At 38.8% G+C, this 12,981-nt stretch overlaps 1 protein-coding gene across 1 annotated transcript in view; it reads left to right on the top strand.

Annotated features, from left to right (window-relative positions):
* Positions 1 to 12,981, top strand: part of LOC123767374 (streptococcal hemagglutinin) — a 137,079-nt gene that overhangs the window by 28,032 nt on the left and 96,066 nt on the right. The gene's annotated exons all lie outside the window — the stretch shown is intronic.

Genomic DNA, 12,981 nt, shown 5'->3' with positions numbered 1-12,981 from the left:
TTTTCACTTTTTCTTTATATTATTGTAGAGTAACGTCATCCCTATTCTTCATTTATGTTATATGTTTTTGACTTTGTTTGCACTGTACATAGCCAAGGGATTGTCTTTGTTTTTAATTTGTTTTCTATATTAAAGTTTCATTGTTCATACTATGTGTTTTACGTGTCTTCCCTTACTTTACCACAGATAAACATCCAAGTAGTCTATCTTATTTTTGTAAGTGTGACTAGGCATTGACACCAGCCATTGGAGGACTGCCGAACATCAACTCTCCTACACTTTCCCGTCACAGTATATATATATATATATATATATATATATATATATATATATATATATATATATATATATATATATATATATATATATATATATATATATGCAGTATAACCACTGGACTGTGCCAATCGAGAAAACTCGGTTGGTGGGAAACTGTGCCAACTGAGAAAACTTTTTTTTTATTTTTCTGTACCCATTCAAAATTGTGCGGTAGGTTGTGTACGAAATGGACTTTTAGGACCTCCAGTGAGAAGCAGCCATTGTTGAAAAAATTCCCAGAATGCCCTAGGGCTGCTGGCTGGGTTAGTACTGAGTAAGTAACCATGAGTGGTGCACGCACCTCTGGCTCCCAAAAACCTGTCCGACGCAGTGTTGAAAGATCGTGCGCTGTCGGTGAAATTCAGGGTCATGATATTGGTGAAGCTAGCCCAATAAGGACCTAACACTAAGGTTGGATGGAAGTTATACAGCACCTATGAGGACGATACAGTGAGCATATCCAGTTGTAGCTCTGAGTGCCACCCTTGCCCACATACAGCCCGCACGCGCCCCAGGCCCAGGCTGCTGTAGGCAGATGTCCAGCTGCAAGATCTAAGAGGTCATCTCCTCTTATACACACCCTCTTCACAGTGTATGCTGATACATTACCCAAGTTGCAAACAAGTTGTAAGCAATGTACTGAACTGACCACACTGCCTAGAGACCTGAACCTCAACACACTTTTTTTTTTTTTTTTTGAGATATATACAAGAGTTGTTACATTCTTGTACAGCCACTAGTACGCGTAGCGTTTCGGGCAAGTCCTTAATCCTATGGTCCCTGTAATACGATCACCGCCGCGAAGAATCGTTTTTTCATCCAAGTACACATTTTACTGTTGCGTTAAACAGAGGCTACAGTTAAGGAATTGCGCCCAGTAAATCCTCCCCGGCCAGGATACGAACCCATGACATAGCGCTCGCGGAACGCCAGGCGAGTGTCTTACCACTACACCACGGAGACTGCTAACTTAAGCTCATGCCTGTAAGAGGGTCTCCTCTGAGATTGTGAGAGTGAAAACACAGGGGCTTTGAGCCTATTCTCGACCCAGGGAGCACATTTAGGAGAATACAACTAGTTGAGTAGCTAGTTTACACTTGGAATTTATTTTATACACGTGAGCTGGAGGAGGCAGGAGTCACACTGCAGCAAGCTCCTGGAAATATCGAATTACCTAAGTGTTGGGAACAGGTTGAGGGCTACAGTGGTGTCCCAGGTTACATAAAGGTTCAGGGAAGTGTAAAAGCAAATAAAATACAATAAACAAGTAAAAGTGAGTGAAAATAGCTGAGTGAAAAAGTTTGTTTTGGTTCTAGTACAAAAACAAAGATGGCCGCCACCAACACCACTGGGAATGTAAACACACTAACAGATGATTGTTTCAAAGGATTCTCACAAGATATAAGGAAAGGAGGTGTTCTTGGCAGGTTAGAGATAATTGAGGATATGCAAAAGAAATATGAAGAAAAAGTGCTTAAATTGGAAGAGGATAATGGAGCTCTTAGGAGTGAGCTTTGCACTCTGAAAGGGAGTATTCTTCAGCAAGGTAAGATTATTACTGCATTAACGGACAAAGTAACAAATCAGGAAGAGCAAATCAAGGAACTAGTGAAAGAAAATGAGGTGTGGAAAGTGAAGTGTGGTGACTTTGAAGAAATAAACAAGAAAATAGACCCATATGGTGTACAACTCCACGGGAGCCTGAGAGCTAATATAGAGTTAGGCAAGGATCTCCAACTGGAAACTTCACTGACAGCTCACATAGAGGAGGTGAATAAAGAACTAGAAAAGTATAAAGACAAAATAAAAGCGACATATGCTCAAGTTGTAAAAGAGAAAGAGACTATCAAAGAAGTGTGTTCGGAAGTCAAAACCAGAAATGACCAACAAGAAGCAGAAATTAGGCAAGCAGTTAAGAAAGAACTGGTTTCCAACAGTAAACTAGTACAAAACACTGCAGATAGAACTAAGTCCATAATAATTTTTGGATGTTTAGAGAAGGAAATTTCATCTAGGGTGGACCGAGCAGCAGAAGAGATGAAAATCATACAGAAAATAGTAGGTTTAGGAGAAGGCTCAAAGGAAAATGTCAGTGATTTTAGAAGAATAGGAAAATATGAGAAAGTCAAGAACTGCCCTTTAAGGGTGACATTTAATGGAGTGAAAAACATGATGGAAGTGCTTAGAAATGCCTGGAAATTGCAGAGTGATGAGGTTGGCAAACTTTGGTCAAAAGATGAGACCTCTCCAAGGAAGACAGAGAGAAACTGAAAATGAACCTAATTGAGGCAAAACGTCTAAATGGGGATAGAAATGAAGAAGACAGAAATTCTTTTTTCTACAAAGTGACAGGGACTGGAAAGCTTGTGAAATGGTACATAAAAACAAAGCAACAAGATCAGTAGTGGAAGGGGGAGTAAAGAGCAAAGGAAAAGGGAACATGTTCCTGAAAATTGTATATACCAATATAGATGGAGTGAGATCAAAAACTTTGGAGTTGCAAGATATAATCCAGCTTAGGGTCCCAGATATTGTCTCATTATCAGAGACGAAACTTGAAGGAAATATAATAAATGAAGTCGTATTCCCAAGAGGCTATTCAGTTTGGAGACTTGACAGGAAAACTAGGAAGGGAGGAGGAGTGGTTGTACTGGTGAAAAAACACCTGAAGGTAAAAAGAGTTAATATTTGAAAACCCTCGAGATATTGACATAATGGCATTGCAGATCTGGAATCAGGATGATAGGCTGATAATGTTAAATGCCTACAGCCCACCAGCAAGCAACACATGGACAAAGGAAGAACTGGATGACAAACGAGAGGGTCTCATAATGGTCATGAGAGATATTATTGTACAAGCAGATAAAGATAAATCATGACTGTTGATACTGGGGGACTTCAACTTTAAAGGAATAGACTGGGAGGCCTATGAAGCAAGAACGGAGGACTTTTGGACATGTAGATTTGTGAACCTCATTCTTGAGGGAAAAAGATGTACCATCAGTACTGGATCTAGTACTCACCAGGAAACAAGAAGAGATATTTGACATCCAGTACCTTCCTCCCTTGGGAAAAGAGTGATCACGTCCTGTTAGACATTGATTATGCTTTAAGATATCATCTAGAAGAAAATGGGAACATTGAAACAGTTGATAAACTCGATTTAAGGATAGGTCACTATGGGGAACTTCGAATTTTTTTTAATGAGTGTAATTGGACAGACTTGTTGCTAGGCAGGGAAGTAAATGAAATGTATGCCAAATTTTAACAAATATACGAGGAAGGCACACAAACATTCATATTAAAACAGACATGCAGACCTAGGAAACAGGATTGGTTCAACAGAAATTGTGAGAGGGCCAGAGACCAAAAGACACAAAAGTGGATTCAGTATAGGAAGAGGCCAAACCCCCAAACATACCAGCGATACAAAGATGCGAGAAACAACTATACGGCAGTAAGGAGAGAGGCAGAAAGAAATTTTGAAAAAGGGATAGCGGTTAAATGTAAAACAGAACCAGGCCTATTCTACAAATTCATAAACAACAAATTGCAGGTAAAGGATAATATCCAGAGGTTGAAAATGGGAAACGGATTCATGGAAAATGAAAAGGAAATGTGTGAAACATTAAATGAAAAGTTTCAAAGTGTGTTTGTACAAAATGAAATCTTCAGAGAACCAGACACAATAAGAATTCCAGAGAACAACATAGAGCGGATAGAGGTGTCTAGAGATGAAGTGGAAAATATGCTAAAGGAGCTCAGTAAGAACAAAGCAGCTGGCCCAGATAGAGTTTCACCATGGGTTCTGAGAGAATGTGCATCTGAGCTCAGCATTCCACTTCACCTGATCTTTCAGGTATCCCTGTGTACAGGAATCGTAGCAGACGTGTGGAAACAGGCTAACATAGTTCCAATCTACAAAAGTGGCAGCAGGGAAGACCCCCCTCAATTATAGACCTGTATCATTGACAAGTGTAATAGTGAAAGTATTGGAAAAACTAATCAAAACTAAATGGGTAGAACACCTGGAGAGAAATGATATAATATCAGACAGACAGTATGGTTTTCGATCTGGAAGATCCTGTGTATCAAATTTACTCAGTTTTTATGATCGAGCCACAGAGATATTACAGGAAAGAGATGGTTGGGTTGACTGCATCTATCTGGACCTAAAAAAGGCTTTTGACAGAGTTCCACATAAGAGGTTGTTCTGGAAACTGGAAAATATTGGAGGGGTGACAGGTAAGCTTTTAACATGGATGAAAAATTTTCTGACTGATAGAAAAATGAGGGCAGTAATCAGAGGCAATGTATCGGACTGGAGAAATGTCACAAGTGGAGTACCACAGGGTTCAGTTCTTGCACCAGTGATGTTTATTATCTACATAAATGATCTACCAGTTGGTATACAGAATTATATGAACATGTTTGCTGACGATGCTAAGATAATAAGAAGGATAAGAAATTTAGATGATTGTCATGCCCTTCAAGAAGCCCTGGACAAAATAAGTATATGGAGCACCACTTGGCAAATGGAATTTAATGTTAATAAACGCCATGTTATGGAATGTGGAATAAGAGAACATAGACCACACTCAACCTATATATTATGTGAGAAATCTTTAAAGAATTCTGATAAAGAAAGAGTTCTAGGGGTGGTTCTAGATAGAAAACTATCCCCTGAGGACCACATAAAGATTATTGTGCAAGGAGCCTATGCTACGCTTTCTAACTTAAGAATTGCTTTTAAATACATGGATGGCGAAATACTAAAGAAATTGTTCATGACTTTTGTTAGACCAAAGCTAGAATATGCAGCTGTTGTGTGGTGCCCATATCATAAGAAGCACATCAACAAACTGGAAAAGGGTGGCGAAAACTGGCGAGGGTGACCTTTACATATATATATATATATATATATATATATATATATATATATATATATATATATATATATATACTGTATATATATATATATATATATATATATATATATATATATATATATATATATATATATATATATAATATATATATATATATATATATGTCGTACCTAGTAGCCAGAACGCACTTCTCAGCCTACTATGCAAGGCCCAATTTGCCTAATAAGCCAAGTTTTCGTGAATTAATGGTTTTTCGTCTACCTAACCTACCTAACCTAACCTAACGTTTTCGGCTACCTAACCTAACCTAACCTATAAAGATAGGTTGGGTTAGGTTAGGTAGGGTTGGTTAGGTTCGGTCATATATCTACGTTAATTTTAACTCCAATAAAAAAAATTGACCTCATACATAATGAAATGGGTAGCTTTATAATGTCATAAGAAAAAAATTAGAGAAAATATATTATTTCAGGAAAACTTGGCTTATTAGGCAAATCGTTCCTTGCATAGTAGGCTGAGAAGTGCGTTCTGGCTACTAGGTACGACATATATATATATATATATATATATTATATGTAGACACTCGATTATCCGGGATTTGAACATCCAGAAAATGCCTTTATACGGCCAAAATCGTGACCGGATAAAGTTATCTCAATATCTGGCCAAAATGGCTATGGGAGCCGGATAAAAGCTGGTTTAGCCGGATAAAAAATCGGAGCCGGTTAACTTGCTGCTGATGTTACACTGTTCGGACAGTCAGCCAGATAATCATTGAATTGTCCGGATATTAAAGCCATGGGGCGGGCCGTACAGTATTAATCCCGTCTGGCTGTGGCTCAAGGCGCATGGTTGAGGAGGGGGTGGGGTGGGTGGGTGGTGTCGGGAGAGAGGGGAGCGTTGGGTGGGACCTCCTGGGGGGATGTGGAGGGGCCTATACACAACAGTACAGGAATTACCATTAAATTTAGAACAATTCATCATAGAAAAAAAAAAAGAAATGCTAGTAATTATGTAATAACAAATATATAAGTTTCCTAAAAACAATTTGCACAAGCTGAAGTTTCCTTAAAAAATATTGTGAGTGTTTCCTCCTGGCGGCTTATGTACCGTGTTATAGCTGCCCCAAGTGGACATGTCCAATCCTGGTCAACCCATGTTCTCTCGCCCCTCGTGTTATACCACAGTGCTGCGCCATTAGTGAAATATTTTTTTAAATAACTTTTATATTTTCATAGTAATTTTGAACATTTTTGGCCAAGACTATGTCTGGTAGCAGCATCAATCGTTCTGGAGGTGTTAAGAGGAAGAAGGTTGTCCTAACAATTAAAGACAAGTTTCGTGTTATACAACTTTGTGAAAATGGCCGGTCGACTTCAAGTGAAGGGAAGCCTGAGATGAACCTAGGAGCTGATCATGCAACAGGCCAATTAATACAGAAGGCAAGCTAAACTTGATTCTTATATGGTAAGAAAATCAAGCCAAGCACCTTGAACAAGTGAGGCGTCACAGGCAAGCCAAGCACCTTGAACAAGTGAGGCGTCACAGGCAAGCCAAGCACCTTCAACAAGTGAGGTGTCACAGGCAAGCCAAGCGCCTTCAACAAGTGAGGCATCACAGGCAAGCCAATCTAGGAGTGGTTTCAAAATAAGTGCCTTTAGATTGCGTTCAATTTGATACCAGAATGAAAGACGTAACATGAAAATTGATGTCAGAACACTGGAAAGATATGAATAATTTTGTGGTGATGAGCATCAAAAAGTGTCCAAAAGTTAAAATATTTGTTAAAAATTCTATTATTATGGGACTAGTTTTAAAACACGCACCTTTTTATTGAGAACAATTTGATACCAAAATGAAGGACGTAGCTCGAAAATTTATGTTATCAAACTGAACGAGTATATACATTAGTCTGCAGGTGTGCCAATTGGTGCTCGTTTATGGGTAACTTGTATGACTTTGGGCTTTGCTGTGGGGAGTCACTCCAGGCTCTTAGACCTTATATGGATATACCCCTATAGGGAATTCTATTGCGAACTCAATGATACCAAAACGAACAATGTAGCACGAGAAATAAGGTGAGAAAACTGAAACGAGTATATACATTTTACTGATTTTGCGGGCTCACAGGTAGCTATGCCAACTTTAGTCTTCATACTTTGTTATTGGTATTGCTTATATATATTGCAGTTGTTATTGCTTATATTTGTCTTTATATTTAGAGCATTTTATTGTGAATAAATTGATACCACAATGAACAATGTTGCACAAAAACTTCTGTTAGCAAACTGTATGTGTTTGTCTGGTGTATTGGGTGTAGCAGGTGTGGAAATGAGTGTGCTCTAGCCGGTAAGGTTTTGGCAACTTTAGGGGTCGTTGCGGGTTATGCACCCCCATGTTGTCTAATTTATATGCATATGTCTGTGTAGGAAATTTTATTGCGATCACAGTGATACAAAAAAGAACGATGTCGAACAAGTTTGAACTTAATAAACCTGAAAAGAGTAGTAACATGTTCACACTGTTTGGCGTGCACGGCTAACAAACGATTTAGTTTTTTATTTGGTGCCGGCATCATGTTAACTTTGATGACATATTATATATATGTTCCTGTAGGACATTTCATTGAGAACACATTGATACCAAAATGAAATGCGTACATCGAAAATTACGGTCAAAAACATGAATAGAGTATTTTAGTAGGGGTGTAGCCGATGTGCAGTTGGGCGTTCGGTAGCGGGTAACACTTGGGCAACTTCCCAGGGTCTTGTGGGTGGAGCACACCCATGTTTTGTACTCTATACTCATATGTCTGTGTACGGAATTTTATTGTGATCACAGTAATACCAAAATTAACGACATAGAACAATTTTGGGGGTTGACAAACCTGAAAAGAGCATAAACATTTCTTCGCTGTTTGGCGCTCACGGCTAACGATCCCCAGTTTTTTATTTGGTGCGGGTCCCACGTCAGTTTGGCAAAATTTTATATATATATATTCCTCTAGAGCATTAACGTGCAAACAAATTGATACAAAAATTAAATACATACATGGAAAATTAAGGTCAGCAGACCGAAAAAGAGTATAAACATTTCAATGTTTTTGCGTGGTCGCCCGAAATGCTCATCCCACAATGGAAAAGTTAAAGAGCCTTCTGCTGGGATCGTGATAGTGTTAAGAATATTGTATGAGGAGCCTATGCTACACTTTATAACTTCAGAATTGTTTTTAAATACATGGATGGAGAATTACTAAAGAAATTGTTCACACCTTTTGTTAGACCAAAGCTAGAATATGCAGCAGTTGTATAGTGCCCCATATCTTAAGAAGCACATCAACAAACTGGAAAAGGTGCAAAGACATGCCACTAAGTCACTCCCATAACTGAAGGAAAAGAGCTATGCGGAGAGGTTAGAGGCATTAAATGTGCAAAAATTAGAAGATAGAAGAAAAAGAGGCGATATGAACACTACGTACAAAATAGTAACAGGAATCGATAAAATGGATAAAGAAGAATGCCTGAGACCTGGAACTTCAAGAACAAGAGGTCATATGTTTAACCCTTTAACTGCGCAACGTGCCTGCAGGCCCACGTCTTGGGTGCACTATGTGCCCTGGGTACAGTATTTGTATTTTTCACGTTCCATTCAAAACTCCCACGGCTACATGGGGTTCACATCAGCTTCCTCAGGGCTCTTGTAAACAGACGCCATCTTTAAAAAAGATCATGGTCCACATTCCCAGGTGTGAGAGCTTCAGTAGTGAGTGAGCAACCAAGGCCGGCACATGCAGCATGAGCTCACAGCACTGCTGTTCAGCTTGGGACCACAGCATTGCCTAATAATGTCAAAATATATATATAACTTGTATTATTTAGCCATGATAGTATTACATAAGAGCCTGAGTGTGATAATAACTTTGTACAATGTTCAAATATTAGTGATTCAATGCTGTTCACGATGTTCACAGTGCTAGCCACAGCATTATTTCGTCCATCTTGGAATCTTCAAACGACTTCTTAGGTTCCTTTACAAAATAAACTTGTGGTCAATTATGTATTTACAGGATTTAGTGACCAGTATTGTGATAACAGCAGGATTGTGGTGATAATAAGCACTGTGCGTATTATTGTGGGAGGAGTAATTGTGGTGTGGGAGCGAGGGAGAGAATCGAGGTAGCCTCACTGTGTGGCAGCCAATCTTGTTTTGCTCATCATACTAGCTTAGTGGTTCCCTATGGTGAACACATTTGTACATGGGTATATACAATGTGTGTATATAGTATAGTAACAGCAACAGGATTGTGTTGGGAGGAGCTATTTTGGTGAGGGAGGTGACGTAATCGTAGCGTCGTCTGCTGGCTGCTGTGTGATTTTTCATGCAGTGTATGGTGGCCACTGTAAAGTTTGGACACAATACCGGCTTACTTGCATAGTTCTGGTGAATAAAACATGTAGATAGGTATACATAACTTGTGTAAATAGTGTAATACAAACAATAACAGTATGGTGGGAGGAGCAATGTTGGCGAGTAAGATGTTGGTGGAGTGAGGGAGAGAATGGATGTTGGAGGAGTGAAGGTGTGGCAGCTGACACTCATGGAGTTCTGAGTGTGTTGATGGTGAATGTATATAGTGTGTGATAGTGTATAAATAGACTGTATATATACATAAATTAGCATAATACAATGGAAATATGTGCCGGATATGTGTACACATGTGTCATGCATGCAACACAGTGTCTTCGGACAATACAGATGTTCTACTGCCATAATATAGTGTACGTGTTCATTATACATTCTATTGGCATGTAAAAGCATATAAAATGTATTTGGAACTGTGCGCAGAAAATGAACAAAAATATATTCGCAGCAAGTCACGCATCCTGCCCCGAGCGCCCTACTGGCCCCGGGGGCATATGCCGCGGGCGACCTGGGAATGATGATGTCACGCACGAACTTACGGACCACATAGCAGCTAAAGTACTTACAATTTCAACCTGTTACTATACCCTTACTCAGGGAAGGGTTTTTTAACACTTTAAAAACAGAAAAGATTTTTTTTTTCCAGAGATTTTATTTCCTGCACACTTGGGGGGGGGGGTGTCATATTTGGAGGCCGCGCAGTTAAGGGGTTAAACTAACAAAACAAAACTGCCGAAGAAATATAAGAAAATTCACTTTTGTAAATTGAGTGGTAGACAGTTGGAACAAGTTAGGTGAGAGGGGTGGCAGAGGCTAAAACCGTCAGTAATTTCAAAGCGTTATATGACAAAAAGTGCTGGGGAGATGAGACACCACGAGCATAGCTCTCATTCTGTGACTACACTTAGGTAATTACTATTCTGTTTGGACACTGTACCAGCTTAGTTGTATAGTTATGGTGAATAAAACATGTAGATACTTATTATATAACATGTGTGTATAGTGTAATAAAACCACAAATAGCATTATGGGAGTAGGAATATTGTTAAGTTAGGTGTTGAAGGAGTGAGGGAGGGAGGGAGGGCTGGCTGGGTGTCGCAGCCCAATCTTATTTTGTGGGCTCACCATGCCAACTTAGTGGTTCGTTATGGTGAACACATATGTAGATAGGTATATAAAATATGTGTATATAGTGTAATAACAGCAAAAACTGTTTGATTGTAGAATATAAAATATATGTCACATATATGAGCCCCATAATTTTGAGCATAGCACTGTTCCACACATTGAACTATATAAATTCCATAAATTACACACTTTGAAATAATATTGCAGAAAAAAAACAGAAGAAACTAATGAGAAACATCAAAATAATTGTGAAACATTATATTCATGGCAAAGCAGGGCTGAGTGACCCCAAGCACTCCATCGCTCAGCACCCATAATTTGTTCAATTTCCCAGCTCCATCACGGCTAAAGTATGTCACATACAATATTTTTTTTTTAGTTTCCTGTGATCAGAGACTGCATTTTAACCCTTACACTGCTCAGGGGTCCTGGGGACATTTACACCCCTGTGCGCAAGAAAAAAAAAATAAATTTTTTGTCGTCTTCTAAACATGTTAATTTGTGTCCCCTGAGCACGGGGAAAAAAAAAAAATCGTAGGTGACATATTTTGGGCCAACCCGTTCTCACAAATTTAATAAGTCAATATTGACTTATTAAATATGTGCATAGGTGACATACTTAACATAATAGATACCCTTAAAAAGATTCATAGAAAACACCGACCTTACCTAACCTACTTAGTATGTTAAGATAAGCATCTTATTGCTTCGTAATTACAATTATTACCTAACCTATAGCAGGTATAGGTTAAGTAATAATTGTAATTACGAAGCAATAAGATGCTTATCTTAAGATACTAACAAGGTTAGGTAAGGTCGGTGTTTTCTATGAATCTTTTTAAGGGTATCTTTTATGTTTAGTATATCACCTATGCACGTAGTTAATAAGTCAATATTGACTTTACGAATTTGCGAGAACAGGTTGTTTGGGCGCAATTGACCGAGGAAGTCTGGCAAAAAGTGGGCGTTGACAGAGCGGTCGTCAGACCCGGTCAGCGTCACCCGCGCTGACAGATGGGAGTTGCCACAAAGATATTATTACCTAATTGTTTCAATGTCTTTGATTGATTTTTTCTTAGTTTTTTTGCAGTAATATTATTCAATAGTGTGTATTGTAATATATTTATATAATAAAAGTGGTGAATAATCACTATACTCAAAAGAATGATGTGCATATTAGTGATTCAATTATTATGTTTATAAAACAATAAACAAATAGTTTTGCTGCTATTACACTCTATACACTGGTTATATATAAGTATCTGCATGTTTTGGTCACCATAACGAATCACTAAGTTGGTATTGAGAGTCAAAAAGCAACGAAGAGTTACCGCCACACACCAGCCAGCCACTCGCTGCCACTCCCTCAACACACGCACTAAACTTTCTTCCCCAACAATACCATTTGTGGTGTTATTACACTATATACAGACGTTATATATAAGTATGTATATATTTTGTTCACCACAACTGTACAGCTAAGCTGATATAGTTAGTTCAGGCACTAAGAGTCATCGCTATACACAGATGGCGGCTGGCGGCTCCCTCACTCATTCAAGGTCACACGCACTAAACTTTCTCCCCCAACAATACTGTTTGCAGTGTTATTACCCTATATACAAATATTATATATAAGTATCTACATGTTTTATGCACCGTAACTGTACACCTAAGCTTGTAGTGTGCCCAAAGAGCATAGTGGCCACCCTCTAAACAGCTAGACAAATCATGCAGACGACGTCACCTCCGTCACCCATATGGCTCCTCCCAGCATAATCCTTTTGCTGTTATTACACTAATTCACACATTATATATAAGTATCTACATTTGTGTTCACCATAGAGAACCACTGACCTGGTATGGTGAATGCAAACAATAACAGCTAGCCACACAGTAAACGATGCTGTCTCCCTCCATCTCTCAGCATCACTCCTCCCACAGCGCTGATTATTACAACACTCCTGCTATTATCACAACCCTGGTTATTTATATCACAGTCATGGGTCATCTGTAATATTGTCATCGCTAAATAATAACAATTATATATTTATTTTGATATTTTTCGGCGATGCTGTGGTCACAAGCTGAACAGCAATGCTGTTCGCTTATGCTGCGTGCGCCGGCCTTGGTTGCTCCAACAGTACTGTGCCTCTCACACCTGAGAATATTGCCCACGATTTTTTTTTAAAATGGCATCTGTTTACAAGAGCCCTGAGGAAGCTAC

This window comes from Procambarus clarkii, chromosome 74 (genome assembly GCF_040958095.1).
Source record: "Procambarus clarkii isolate CNS0578487 chromosome 74, FALCON_Pclarkii_2.0, whole genome shotgun sequence".
In the NCBI taxonomy this organism is placed as follows: Eukaryota; Metazoa; Arthropoda; class Malacostraca; order Decapoda; family Cambaridae; genus Procambarus; species Procambarus clarkii.
This window is presented reverse-complemented; position numbering and strand designations above follow the sequence as displayed.